This window comes from Narcine bancroftii, chromosome 1, assembly GCF_036971445.1.
Source record: "Narcine bancroftii isolate sNarBan1 chromosome 1, sNarBan1.hap1, whole genome shotgun sequence".
Taxonomy (NCBI): Eukaryota; Metazoa; Chordata; class Chondrichthyes; order Torpediniformes; family Narcinidae; genus Narcine; species Narcine bancroftii.
The window spans coordinates 203,412,609-203,425,815 of record NC_091469.1 but is presented as its reverse complement, the minus strand read 5'-3'; the positions used below and the strand labels follow the sequence as shown (position 1 = coordinate 203,425,815).

The following is a 13,207-nucleotide window of genomic DNA, read 5'->3' as shown; positions in this document are numbered from 1 at the left end:
AAAACATCTCCAAATATAGAAGATAAATCTTCATAAAATACTTTATAAAATTCAATTGAAAGACAATCATCTCCTGGTGACTTTCCATTTGGCATCTCCTAATCTAAAAAATGAAACTTCTAATTCTCTAATCTGCTCCTCCCCTAAAACAGGTAAATTTAATTTAGATAAATAAGATTCGATAGAACCAACATCCTGCTTTCCCTTATAACTTATGGTAAAATAAATAAAATTGGTCATTAATTTCCTGAGGTTTATAGGTAACTATTGAATTCTTTTTCACAGCATTAATAGTTCGCGATGCCTATTCTGTTTTTAATTGCCATGCTAATACTTTATGAGCTCTCTCACCTAATTCATAATAATCTTGCTTAGATCGATTAAGTAAACACTCATATTGATAGGTTTGTAATGTATTATTACGCAACTTCAACTTCATTAAAGCAGCTTTTTTATCCATTGTAACATCCTTCTGAAATTCCTTTTCCAATTCAGTAATTTGTTCTCTAACATTGAACTTTCCACAACATATTGCTTTTTAACTTTCGTAGTATAACTGATAATTTTCCCTCGTAAATATGCTTTCAAAGCATCCCACAATACAAAATTACTATGCACTGAGTTAACATTCTCAGCCAAAAATAATGCAATTTGCTCCTTAACAAAAGTAATAAATTCCAGTTTCTTCAATAGCATTGTATTAAATCTCCATCTATAAGATGACTGTACCACCTCTGAACTCACACAAGAGAAAAATAACAATGAATGGTCCAATATAACCCAGCTTTTATATTCAGCATGCGCTATTCTACCCAACAAATGTGCCGAAATTAAAAAAAATCTATTCTAGTAAATGAATCATGTCGAGATGAATAAAAAGAAAAATCTTTCTCGGTAGGATTCACTCTCCTCCAAACATCAACCAAATTCAAATCCTTCATCAAAGTCCCTATTTGTATTACTGCCTTTGATTTTCTTATACTTTTCGGAGATCTATCCAATAAAGGATCCAAAACACAATTAAAATCTCCCCCTACCAAAATATTATTATTGGCCTGATTTAACACAGAAAAGTCTCTGACATAAACCGTTCATCATCTGCATTAGGTGCATAAATATTTAACAAAGTTCATGATTCAGCAAAAATTTTACAATTGACCATCAAAACCCTACCCATATTTCCTTCAAACGATTCCCTCAAATGGTAATTTCTTATGAACTAATATCGCTACTCCCCTCTCCTTAGAATTAAAAGAAGAAAACACATGCCTCACCCATTCGCTCTTCAACTTCAAATGTTCTTTTTCAGTCAAATATGTTTCTTGCAAAAAAACTATCAACTTTCATTTTTTTTAATATAGGCCAAAACTAGTTTATGCTTAATCGGGTTATTCAAACCCTGGACATTAAATGTTGCAAAATTCAAATTAGACATCACTAAATCTAACAATATATCACACTACTATAAAATAATGCTCCCCTTCTAAATCTCACAATATTCTAGTCGTCCCCCCCATTTAGAAATTTTTTTTTAAAAATTCCCAAAACTACTAAAAAGTAGTAGCCCACTAAAAATCTGGGTGTGGTAAAGTCCACAAGTGGCAGGTGACCAAAGGTCTCAGTGTCACCCACCCCCCTAGTCAGACTTCACAAAGTACTTAAACAGAAACATTCAATCCAGTGATTCCAGTCCCAATGATTGTTCAGGATCTTCAATATCAAGAAGACTTTGCATCAATTCAACTTTTTTCCCATTCTTTCCATATTTTCTATTCTTCCCATTTCCATTAACCCTTCTCTTAGGTGACAATGATGGCGATCGCCCATTTCCTTGTAAATCTGGCAATGAATTAGCAAAAATTAATGCGTCATGGTCATTTTCAAAAAACTGAGATTGAAAATTCCCATTTAAAAAACTTTCAATACAGCTGGGTAACGAAAAGCAAATTTATATACCTTTCGCCACAATACTTCTTTAGCCCAATTAAATTCTCGGTGTCTTCTAATAATTTCTTGACTCAGATCTGCATTAAAAAAGCACCCTGTTATTTTGAACCATCATTGGAGCCTGATTTTTCCGTGCTTTCTGCACCGCCAGTCGAAGTATCATTTCTCTATCCTGATATTTCAAACAGCGAATCAAAACTGCTCGTGGTAATTGGCCTGGAAATGGTTTCTTCCTTAACGCTCTATGCACTCAGTCTAATTCCAGACCATCCGGAAAGAATACCTTGCCCAACACTTCTGGGATCCATTTCTTATAAAACTTCACCGGATCCCAACCTTCCATATCTTCCGGAAGACCTACCAGAAGACATTATTTCTACGACTTTGGTTTTCTAATGAATCAATCTTCTTCAATAATTCCTTCTTCTGAATCCCCCAATCTACAAAACAATCTTGCACTTTTTCCATTTTTTCTCTATTACATTCCACTTGATTCTTACATTCAAGAAAAGCCTCCTCAATCTTTTTAAAGTTATCTTGTACAGTATCCACAGATCATATACATCTAGTAACATCACTCTTAACTACATTGATATCTTGCTTCACAAAAGTTATTTCTTCACACAAAGTGTTCATTTTAGTTTTCATTTCCGAAAATCCTTAAGTCATCTGAATTGACATATTTGACACGTTCCATTTGCTGCGCAATCCCTTCCAGAATTGTAAACACGGAATCCATTCCAGGATCCATCACCTCCCTTTGAGGCCTACCTTCTTTAGTCTCAGTCCCCAGTTCTTCTTCCTCCTAAGCGATGGGTCCTCTTCCAGTGCGGCTGCGGGACTGGACATCCAACGACAGCGTGCTGACCTAGTCAGCCCGCCACCGCTCAGACTCCCCCACAGCCCACACCTTTTCCAAAGGTTCGCAGACCTGCGATGCACCATGCATGCCCGGTAGGGCCACTGACTGCACAGGTGTGTCTTTCAACGCTACACTGCGCGCTCCCGGACCACCAGGCAATGCCATGGACTCGCGGGTCTGTTCTCGCTCGGCTGGCCCGTCCACATGCCCGGACTCACGAGCGCGCGAGTCAGACCCGGCCGAACTCATCGCTGAGCCGGCACCATCATGTGATAGCGCAGGCGATTCTGACGTAATACTTAGCCGGCCAGGAATCCTCTGAAGTTTGGGGACTCCAGTCGACGACTCTGTGGCTTCAACTTGATAGGTAGGCCTCAATTCTTCAACACTTTTGTAGGGTCATTTCTTCTGTAACTGAGTTTTTGATTCTTTCTCATTAGCAGCCATTTTGATCGTCCACTATTCCAAAGTCTATAAACTATATTTTTAATCACTTTTACAACTTTTAAAATCGGGCATTTAATAGTCTAACTGGGGAAGGGTGGAACCACATGTCTACCCTCTACGCCATCTTGCTACGCCATCTTGCAACGCCCCAGGTAGAAAACTTTCCTGCATGCATTTCACAAACTCCAACCCATTCCAGTCCTTTTACCATATGAGAGTTCCAGTCTGTGTGGAAAGTTAAAATCTCTTACTATCACAACTTTGTTTCTTACACCAGCCTGCTATCTCCCTACAGATTTGCTGCTCCAAATCTCTCAGACTATTGGGTTGTCTGTAATACAGCCCTATAGCGTGCTCATGCCCTTCCCATTCCTCAGCTCCACCTATATGGCCTCCATAGACGAGTCGTCCGAGCTGTCCTGTCTACTCACATCTGTGATCTTTTCCCTACCAATGCCACACCTCCTTCTTTGCCCTCTATCCTGTCTGAAACAACAGAACCCTGGAACATTGAGCTGCAATCCTGTTCCTCCTGCAACCAAGTGTCACTGATAGTAATAATGTCATAATCCCACGTGGCAATGCTTGCTATAAGCTCATCTACCTTACCAACAATACTCTTTGCATTGAAATAGATGCTTGTGAGACCATTTCTTTCCTGAACAACCCTGTCTTTACATGCAGACCTTGCATGACTCTCACTCTCATTATCCTCCACCCTACAATCTGCCCTCGCACTCCGGTTACCCTCCCCCTGCAAATCTAGTTTACCCCCAACCCGAAGCAACACTAGCAAAACTAACCGCAAGGATATTAGTTCCCCTCCAGTTCAGGTGCAAACAGCCCCGCCGGAACAGGTCCCACCTTCCCTGGAAGAGAGCCCAATGATCCAGTAACTTGAAGCTGTCCCTCCTGCACCATGTATTCAGCCACGTGTAAGCTGAATTATCTTTGTGTTTCTCACTCTCTCTTCCGAGAATCAGGAGCACATGATCCAAGATATCACGGACCCTGGCACCAGGGAGGCAACAAACCATCCGGGATAATCAATCTCTCCCACAGAACTTCTTGCCTCCCTCCCTTACTATTGAATCCCCTATCATGACTGCATTCTTCTCTTTTCTTCTAAGCTGAGGGTCCAGTCCCAGAGATCTGACAACGTGGCCCTGGTAGGTCATCCCCGCCAACAGTATCCAAAATGGTGTACCTTTTGTTAACGGGAATGGCCACAGGGCTACCCTGCTCTCTCTGCCTCTTCCGACAGTCACCCAGCTGTCTTCCTCCCTGAAGCTCCTATCTATCACAACCTCTGCGTCCCGAATGATCCTGAGTTAATCCAGCTCCAGTTCCCTAACTTGGTCTCCCAGGAGCTGCACCTCTTGCAGGTGTAGTCTTCAGGGATAAGTGCTGCCCCTGACTTCCCACATCCTACAATTGGAACATTGGACTGCCCTAACTGCTGGCTCCATAACTTAATTCTTGCAATAATCACAATTAATTAAAGAACTTACCACCCTTACCATAAGAGGAGAAAGATCTTCTTCAGCAGCTGCTCAACAAAGCCACCGAGAGATAAAGCCGTAACATCAATGTCCCACTGTCACTGAGCCTCTTCAATGGCTGTTCCTCCTTTTATTGCTCTCTACCTGTTCACTCAATTGCTTTCTAGCCCTAATCAATTGTCTCAATTGAACACACCCCTAATCAACTAATCTCTCACTGCCTCCCCACACAGGATCCAAAACATTTATTTCCCAACACATGCTCTTCAGCTTTCATGAGTTCTGACCGTTCTTTTGATTCCTTTTTAGAACCATAGAACACTACAACACAGGAAACAGGCCATTCAGTCCTTCTTGTCTGTGCCCAAATATTCTTTCTCTAGTCCCATTGACCTGCACCCAGTCCACAACCCTCCAGTCCTCTCCCATCCATGTATTGATGAGGGGGGGGGTGAATCTAAGGAATTTGTTGCCACTGATAGCAGTGTCAAAGATTATGGGGAGGAAAGAGGTGAATAGGATAGAGAGAAAAAAAATACATAGCCATGATTCGAATGGAATAATCAGCTCCTACATCTTATGGCCTAATATACCACAATTGTCCATTGACCCTGTCCACCAGAGATCAAATGAGCCAGGGAACCTCAATGCCAATATCAGATAAGCCTATTGCATTGTTCTGGTGCAGGAGTCTTTCAAGCCTATTCTAGCTCCCAGGGGAACAACCCCTCACTCTCATTCCCTCCCTCCAGAAAGACTGTCAGGGGTTACCTGCTGTACTCATATCCCGATTTACAGAAATCCTATTTCATGCTTATTTTCCATGCATTTTTTAATGCATTTTTCAACCTGGTAATGATAATAATAAAGTGCTTGGAGACATTCATTAATGACCAGATACAGTATATATTCCATTTGTTTAATTATTGGTGGAGTTAGGGTGATTATTCAATGGAATGAAATAATTATATAAAGTGTTTGTAGAGCAACATGCCATGGGTAGCTGTAGAAAATGTCTGTTTCTCACATGTGAGAGTTCTCCATAGGATGGAACTTTTCTATAACCGGGGACTGCTTGGATTCTGTTCCCTTTGTCCCCACAGGTTCCATCCTCTGAGCAAAATGTTCTTCCTTGAGTTCATTGCACATCTTTTGTCCGTGATTTTACATCTGTACTTTAAAGATATTTTTAAACATCTGCTCACAGAATCAGCCTCCTTAATTCCAACCCTGTCTTAATCCCGCCACTATCTGATTCACTGCCATCATATCTCTTGTCAACCTTTTCTCCCATCATCTGCAATCTAACCATGTGGCCACCACAGAGGTAGTAAATCTCACCCACACCCTTTCTACAACCTTCACATTCTTCCCAAGTTGTGGTGCTGGGGAATGGATGCAGTGTCCAGTTATAGATCATGTGGTATCTCAGACTATTTGAGGTAACCTCCTTATATTCTGCCCACTCTGCCTCGACTTCTGAATCTCAAGTTCCCAGGTGTTGCACAAACCACCTTGGATTTACCCCAATTAATAAAGAACCCATTCCACCCCAGTCACACTCTCTTCTCACCCCTTCTGTCAAGCAGAAGGTACTTGAGCTTGAAAACACAAACTCCAGATTCAAGGACAGTTTCTTTTCTGCTATTATAAGATGCTTAAATGGACCTCTTACTGGGAAAAAAAGATAATGCCCTTGTGCTGTTTAATTGTTCTTATCTTTGCATCCTGTACTTTGTCTTTATAACATGATACCCAAGTCTCTGTCTTACTGTAACACCACACTCTACCCTGTGGTTTAATTCCTGCACTACTTACTGTATTTAAGTATGGGTTGACTTGCCTGGATAGCAGACAAAACTAAGGTTTTTCCTGTAAAGCAGTGCACGTGACAATAAACAATTCAAGGAATAGCAATTCACTGGAATGTGCTACTTCAGGAAAGCAATGATTGGCAACACCTCAGATTCCACCCAGCTTCAGATACCTCCCCCACCCCCATGTTTCTGTTCCAACAGTCCACGTTTCCCAATTCCACCTGCCCTTCTCTCTACCTGACTTTCCTCACCTCTACCCACCCACTCAACCACCCCCTCTAGTTCTATCTCCCTAGCACCCCTTCCTTATCACCTTACAGCCCCTCTCTCTACCTTCTCTGTCCCCTCCCACTTCTGGCAGTAGTTTCCCATCATCCCCACCTCACTGGCTCTACCCATCACCTTACAGCCCCTGTCTTCCCCCCATCTCCCACTGCTTCAGACTGCATCTGTCCTCACTACACACTCAGTCATAATACAGATACACAACTCGAGGTGTCAACCATCCCTCTGTCCCACAGATGCTGGCTGAGTTCCTCCAGCAGTGTGGTTTTTACTCTGTACTGCAGTATCTGTGGTCCATAAGATATAGGAGCAGAATCAGGCCATTTGGCTCATCGATTCTTCTCTGCCAATCGAATCATGGCTGATATATTTTGCCCCTCAACCCCATTCTCCTGCTTTCTCCCTGTAACACCCTTGCTAATTAGCAAACCCATCAAGCTCCACTTTAAAGCTCCCAATGGCTTGGCCTCCACAACCGGTGATGGCAATGGATTCCACAGATTCATCACTTACTGGCTGAATAAATTTCTTATCTTGGTTCTAAAGGATGACCTTTTATTCTGAGACTGTGCCCCCTGGTCCTACATTCTCCCACTTGTGTCTGTAGTGTTTAGAATTATTGCCCAAGGCTGCAGCTCACATTCCCCCCCCCCCCCCCCCCAGAGTAACGTGCATTTAAATGAGGCTGAGTCAGACTGAAGATGAGATTATAACAGATTATGAAACAGTAGGGACAAACTGGAGCTGAAGTATACTCAGACATCTTTTCAAGTTCAGTCTTCCTCCTACCCAGGCCACAAATTAGAAGTGTGTGAAGTTTCCCACAAGCCACATCACAAAACCAGATCAAGTAATCCTTGTCACATTGCTGTTTGTTGGCTCTTACCTGAACATGGGTTGCCTGCCTTATTTCCCTCATTGCAACAGTGGATATGTTTCAGGAGTTAAACAGAGTGCAAAGAAATTGCAGGGGAACCAGTTATTAATCAATAATTTGGGTCCCCCCCCCCAAAAAAAAATCACATCGCAAAAAAAGCAGGGTCGCGCTAAATCGGGGTTTCAATAAATCGTCAGCCCCTGTACCTGTACACGCTTCTGGCGGCATCCTGACACCCAAGTCCAATGACTCATTGTGCTATAACCAGATTTGTGTTAAATTGGGGTTCCACTGTTCTCAGCAGGTCAGGCAGCATCTGCAGAGGGAGAATTACTCTGTCATATCTCACCTGACTTCTGTTTAACCTCTCCTACGCTTCACCTCTCCACGAACTTTTCTGTATGTCTGTTGCCCTTCCCCCTTTCACTTCATCATCCAGTATGTTCACATCCAACCTTTCCAAGTGCAGAGGTTCATCATCCTGAGCTAGTAATTCTGTTTACACATCACAGATGCTGCCTGGTTTCTGAATATTCATCACTTGCTTTATTTGGGCTTTCCAGAATCTGTGGTATTTTAATCACAGACACCATTCCTCATGGGCTGCACCCTGCTCTGTGTCCTTTGCAAATTAAGGTCTCCCTTTCCATTTCCAAGTGACTGAGCTGAACTGAAATCTCAAAATACTGGGTGTGACTAGGCTGTTGAAATCTCATACATCAAAACCCAACCACAAAAACCCTAGTTCAAAGATCTGAAAATGAAATTCTACATAAATCCACAGCAAAAAGCCAACAACTACTACAACCTTAAAATGATCAAGAAAAATTATTCAAATATTGGAACTCTGAAAGATAGTCAACTAATCTTTTATTTTAAACTAATTTGCCTATCCAAACAAAGCATCTTTTTTTTCTCACTGGTTCATTTCTTTTTTCTAATTTACCCAAGATTGGTGAGAAATATGTTTGCAATTTTTGTTTTGTTTGAACTCTTGACCTGATTTTATCATTAGTAAATCTGTCTCACAATCTTCCCAGAGTCAGGATTTATGAAAGAAGTATAATATTTGTGGAAGAACTCTCTTTGAGGATTATCTGCAGTGGTCCGTGTGCTTTATGGTCTAGGAGCTTTTGTTGTTAGATGCCTCATTGGAAATGTGATCTCATTGATGGTTGATAGACTTGCCATATGCTTCACATTTCACTTGGTAGTTTGATTCGGGATGCAGGGCTGGGAGAAGCCATTTAACCCTACAATGCCAGCTCTCTTCAGCTTAATATACTTATTCCCATTCCTCTGCCCTTTGTAGCCCTGGATTTCTCTCCCCCCACCCCCCCCCCCCCCCCCCACCCCACCTTCCCATCAGTTTCACCAATGTGACATAGTAACTGCTCCCTGCTCCTGGAATTTATTCTCTGCCCAATCCCTTGGATCCATATTGATGTCCTTCACTTTAGATCTGCAATTGCTGGTGCATATCAACAGAGAGGAATATCCTCTGTTGGGCCAGTGTAACACCTCAAACAATTATCTCGATTTTCTTTGTTCAACTATTCCACACACCCCCATCATCAATCTTAAGTTTCTACCTTTACCTGGTCTTGTTCTCACTTTTCACAATCTTTCATTTCCTTCCCCCCCACCGCCAAGATCCCTAGTAATCTCCTCCCCTACCTGCACCACTCACACCACTTCCCCCTCCCCCCCCCCACCTTATGCCTGATATCTCCCCTTCCCAATTTAGTCTCGTAAAGGGCTCCAACCTGAAACATTATACCTTAACTGGCTCAAGCCCCAAACATTGGTTATGTATCTTTATCTTTGCTATATAAAGTACACTGTTTGACCTACCGAGTTTCTCCAGCATTGTGTTTTCACTTTAATCACGGTGCATGCATAAGTTCACGTCTCCGAAATGCTGATTGATCATTTCTATCCACGGATGCTGTCTGACCCTCCGAGTCCCTCCAGCTTTTGGGTTTACTTAAGACTCCTGCATCTGCGGTTCCTGTGCAGCTGTTATTTGATGTTTATCCCTCGTTTCAAATGATTTTAATGATAGCTTTTCTGTGTGCTGGTTTATTATTTTCTCATTTAATTTTAATTAGGATTTTAAAGCTACCACCCCCTCCCTGGTAATTCTCTGTTAACACAAAATCCCTTAAAATAGGGCTGATAGAATTTTCACAGGGATTTACTGAACTCCTGCCATGTGTGGCTGGAAGATCGAAGAGAACCCCTGAGAAATGACTTTCATCAGACTGTCCAGGTCTCCTCCACCTCCTCAGTAAGAGATCACTTGATGATCTTGCAATATTTATATTGAGCTCTCTCCTGTCAGTCACACTCGTGGTTTTATTTCCACATCAGAGGTAAAAATACAGCACAGTACAGGTCCTTTGGCCCTCAATGTTGTGCCGACCAATATATTCCTTCCTGAAAAAAAAGTACTAAACCCACCCTACCCCATAACTCTCTATTTCATCCATGTGTCTAACAGTCTCTTAAATACCCCCAATGTTTCAGCCACCACCACCATCCCCTGCAAGGCATTCCAGGAATTCACAACTCTGTGTAAAAATCTTACCCGATGTCTCCCCTAAACTTCCCTCCCTTAAATTTGTACATGTCCTCTGGTGTTTGCTGATCCTGCTCTGGGAAACGGGTACTGTGTACTGGCTGTCCATCCTATTGATGGCTTTTATAATCTTGTAGACCTATTAAGTCTCCTCTCATCCTTCTACGCTCCAGACTGAAAAGTCCCAGCTCTGTTAACCTTGCCTCATAAGATATTTCCCAATCCAGGCAACATCCTGGTAAATCTCCTCTGCACCCTCTCCATAGCTTCCACATCCTTCCTATAATGAGGTGACCAGAACTGAACACAATACTCTTAAGTGTGGTCTTACCAGAGTTGCAACATGACCTCTCTACTCTTGAACTCAATCCCCCTATTAATGAAGCCCAAAATCCCAATAGGCATTCTTAACTATCCTATCAACCTGTGTGACAATCTTGATGTATGGATTTGAACCCCACTTTCCCTCTGCTCCTCCACATTCTTAAGTAACTGACCATTAACCTTGTACTCAGCCTTCTGGTTTGTCCTAACAAATGGTATCACCTCACACTTATCCGGATTGATATCCATCTGAGATTTTTCTTCCCAACTCTGCATCCTGACTATATCCTCTTGTGACCTTTGACAACCTTCAGCTCCGGCCACAACACCTCCAACCTTCATGTCATGCCAAACTTTAATGACCCATCCTTCTGTCTCTTCATCCAGGTCATTTATAAAAATCACAAAGAGCAGTGGACCTAGACCAGATCCCTATGTCAATCCACTGGTCACCGACCTCCAGACAGCATATTCTCCTTCCACTACTACTCAGCTTTCTTCACAGCCAGGGTTCCACTGATCCCGTGCCTCATGACTTTCTGGATGAGTCTCATGAGGGATCTTGTCAAATGCATAGCTAAAATCCATGTAGACCACATCTACTGCTCTACCCTCATCAACTTCTCTTGTTACCTCTTCAAAATCTCAATTAGAGTTGTGAGGCATGACCTTCCCTTCACAAAGCCATGTACAAGAGGGATTCCTGACAGAGTATGTACACCAGTCGACTAGAGGAGAGGCCAGACTGGATCTGGTTCTGGGGAATGAACCTGGTCAGGTGGCGGACCTCTCGGTGGGGGAGCATTTTGGTAGACTGAACTTATCCAAATGCTCATAGATCCTATCCTTAAGAATCCTCTCCATTAATTTGCACACCATGACGTAAGACTCACTGGTCTATAATTCCTAGGATTCTCCCTATTACCTTTTTTAAAACAAGGGGACTACATTTGTCATCTTCTGGCACCTCCCCTGCAGCCAAAGAGGATTCAAAGATCATAGCTACTGTCCCAATGATCTTTTCCCTCACTTCCCACAGAAGCCTGGGGTATATCGCATCTGGCCTCATCAATGTTGATGTTTTTAAGAGAGATCCAACACTTTCACTTCCTTAATTTTCACATTGTCCAGCACACAAGCCTGTTCAATTTCCACCTCACTGTGATAAAAGTCCTTTTGTCAATACTGATGCAAAGTATTCATTTAGGACCTCCCCAACCTCCTCTGCCTCCAGGCACGTTGCCTCCTTTAGCAGCCCCACCTTCATTCGTCATCATTTTGTTCTTCATATACGCATAGAACACCTTGGGTTCTCCTTAATTCTACATGCCAAAGCTCCTTCCTGGCTGCTATACATTTCTCATGAACCCTTCCTGTTTCCTATATCTAATATATGCTTCCTTCTTCCTCGACCCTAGCTGCCTCAACTGTTTTGTCAGCCATGCTGTCTTTTCCTTGTCCCAGTGGGACAACCCTATCTTGAACCCTGCACAAGTGGTCCATAAACTTCCTCCACATTAGTTCTGTGGTTTCACCCTTAAACATCTGTTTCCAATTTACTCTAGCTAATTCCTGCCTCGTGCTTTCATAATTAGCCTTCCCCAGATAAGCACTTTCCCAGTTTGACTGTTTTTATCCTTTTCTATAGTTATGATAAAGCTCAGGGAGTTGTCACTCTTACCAAAATGCTCCCCCACCAAGAAGTCTGCCACCTAACCAGGTTCATTCTCCAGAACCAGATCCAGTGTGGCCTCTCCTCTCGTCGGCCGGTCCACAAACTGTGTCAAGAATCGTTCTTGAACACACCTGACAAATTCAGCCCCATCCATCCCTCTTGCTGTCAGGTGCCAGTCAATATTAGGGAAGTTGAAATCACCCATAATTATACCATTCCAAAATCTGCCTGCCTATCTGCTCCTCGGTGTCCCAAGACATATTTGGGGGGACCTCTAGGCTCCTCCCTGTACAGTGATAGCTCCCTTCTTATTTCTAACTTCCATCCACACTGACTCAGTGGACACTACCTCTGCAGTGTCCTTCCTTTCTATAGCCTTGATACTATCCTCGATGAGTAATGCTGAATAACAGATTGCATCGAAACTTGGCTGGGAAGAGGGGCTTGAAGTTGAACCTTGTGTCTCGTGATTTCCCACAGATCAGCATTTCAGTAATTGAACACTGATGAGTAACTTGGAGATGGAGCAAAATATAACGATACAACCAACCAACTCAATTTCATGAACATATTCAGTTAATGTACTTTACCTGTTCATAAAATGAAAAATGTTCCTGCACTTCTCATCAATACATTTATAACCAGCAGCTCTATTCTACTGCATCATAATGCAATGTTAAAAAATTTAAATGAACAAAATTATTTAAAAAGAGCAAAAAGTAGTCATAAATCATGCATTTTCACTGGGCCCCTTGATTGCTGTTGTAACATTTCACTTTCAAAATTAACGGCCTTAAAATTGATTTTGTGGGTAAACCTGTGATTTTTAAGTCTTTTTGAAACTCCAAGATTTCAGTCTGGATTTAAACTAATGAAATCTGAGAAAGTGA

The 13,207-nt window shown here is 42.3% G+C and overlaps 1 protein-coding gene across 5 annotated transcripts in view; it reads left to right on the top strand.

The window, feature by feature from the left end:
* The window catches only part of LOC138738357 (serine/threonine-protein kinase Nek6-like), a 157,890-nt gene that overhangs the window by 141,796 nt on the left and 2,887 nt on the right, over positions 1-13,207 (top strand). The gene's annotated exons all lie outside the window — the stretch shown is intronic.